The following is a 2,204-nucleotide window of genomic DNA, read 5'->3' as shown; positions in this document are numbered from 1 at the left end:
TTTAAACTTCAACTGCGTTATAAATTGTAACGACTGACGTATTTGTGACGCTTGCGAAGACATCGATCACGTGTCAGTCATTGGGTCATGTCCATGCTATTTTATAAAAGTAAATGTCATGTGGAAACAAATCAAACGTACCATTGTAAAATAAGCACTACGATTGCACGATAAATTAGCTAAACTGAACACTTACATGCTTATTAAATCTGAATATCGTTTTAGTGTAGTTGAGCTCACTTAGTACTATACCGTCCTATTATTTAATAAAAATATAACTGAAGCGATCTTTTTTGTTAATGAAGCACACGTGACTTTGTAGCAATGTAACTTCACATAAAGCAAAGCAATAAAGCGCGACGTCAAAATTTAGATTTTTAAAACGATGATAATATTTACTTTCACTTGTCACACTTATTTCACCTAATATTATAATTAATTATCAGATAAATATGTTAATAGTGGTTGTTTGGTTAAAATTTGAATAATATGGATACAGTACAATCCACAACTAATTTTTTAAATATATACTTTTCGTTTCGGATTTACTTCATTTTACTGTCAATACTTTTAGACTGAGTCCCAGACTGAGTGGATTACTTGCTACACAGTCCACAGCTGTCCAGGAAGCCATATAAATTATACATTAAACATTATAGACACTCCTGGGTTTGGAGACACTCGTGGAATCGAAAGGGACCAAGAAATCGTTGCTCAGATAAGGGAGCTATTCACGACGTCGCCACCTCAGGGCATTCATACTTTGGATGCTGTGTGCTTTGTAGCACAAGCTCCTTTGGCAAGACTTACACCACATCAGAGGTACATCTTCGGCTCAGTTCTTTCTATCTTTGGCAATGATATATCAAAGAATATATTCGTGCTCATGACTTTTGCAGATGGTAATGAACCTCCCGTAAAAAAGGCATTAGAAACTACAAAAGTGCCTTTTGAGAAAACATTTAAATTCAACAACTCGGCACTCTTTGTGAGTAGAGATAACGCAGAGGAAGCACAAATTGACCAGATGTTCTGGGATATGGGAAAAGAAAGTTTCAATGTAGTCTTTACAGAACTTTATAAAACAGAAACCAAAAGTCTTCAACTCACTGCACAGGTATTAAAAACACGACTGCAGCTCGAAGCTACAATTGAAGGATTGCAACCACAAATTCATGAAGGTTTAGACCTGATTAATACAGTCAAACAAGAGAAAAGAGTCATTGATCAGCATAAAGCAGACATCTTGGAAAACAGAACGTTTGAGTATGAAGTTGAAGAAATTCGTTTAAACCTTGTACCCTTAGAAGCTGGTACTTATGTGACCAATTGTTTGATTTTAACAGGACATGTCATTACCCGTGTGGTATTCCAAATAACGACGGCAAACAATACTGTGCATCTATGAATGGCGATGGATTTTGTACCAGCTGTCCCAAAAAATGTTCTTGGAAACAACACGTTAATAATCCAGATTTCATTGAATACGTACCAGTAAAGGTTAAGAAAACATCGGAAGATCTGAAAAAAAAATATGATATCGCTCGAGACGAAGATAAAAAACATTCTCATATTTTGCAAAACGTTAAAAACATGTTTAATGAAGTTGGCAAGACAGTGTTTGCAATGATTAAACGAGTAGGAGACTGCATCAATGAATTAAATCAGAAAGCCATAAAACAGAATCCTCTGAGTCAAGTGGAATACATAGAGATACTAATCGAAGCGGAGAAAAGTCAAGCAAGATATAGATGGCAAAAGCGGGTCGAGATCTTCGAGACGTTTAAAAAGCACGCAGAGCTCATGAAGAAAATACCTAATGGAGAATTCAAACCCTGGACTGATGATGAAGTTGAGGTCATGGTAACAGAACATGAAGATTACAAAAGGTAAACAAAGGATAATCATTTACAATACTAACCTTATTTTCTGGAATACGTTCAAATCATGTTAGACGATCTATCTTGCATGCACCCGTTCAAAAATTCCAATCAAACTCACTTACTACGCCGGGTATAACTGACGTTACAAGTATGTTTATGCCGAAACGAATTTGGGGTATTTAAACCCTGGAAAATATCAAAATAGGGAGATATATACACATTTACTCGGACGTGGCCGTTGCAATCCACGACATAGTTACAAAGTCTCAATCTCCCCATTATTATTTGTGTGTGGATCATCAAAAGTAGTCTTGGAAGATT

General features: G+C 35.9%; 1 pseudogene; it reads left to right on the top strand.

Moving 5' to 3' along the window:
- The window catches only part of LOC149771483 (uncharacterized), a 2,112-nt pseudogene extending 219 nt beyond the window's left edge, over positions 1–1,893 (top strand).
- Positions 1,894–2,204: the final 311 nt, after the last annotated feature.

This window comes from Sinohyriopsis cumingii, unplaced genomic scaffold, assembly GCF_028554795.1.
Source record: "Sinohyriopsis cumingii isolate HCF-2022 unplaced genomic scaffold, ASM2855479v2 utg001825l, whole genome shotgun sequence".
Classification (NCBI taxonomy): Eukaryota; Metazoa; Mollusca; class Bivalvia; order Unionida; family Unionidae; genus Sinohyriopsis; species Sinohyriopsis cumingii.
The sequence above is the reverse complement of the archived record's forward strand: the minus strand, read 5'-3'. Positions and strand labels throughout refer to the sequence as shown.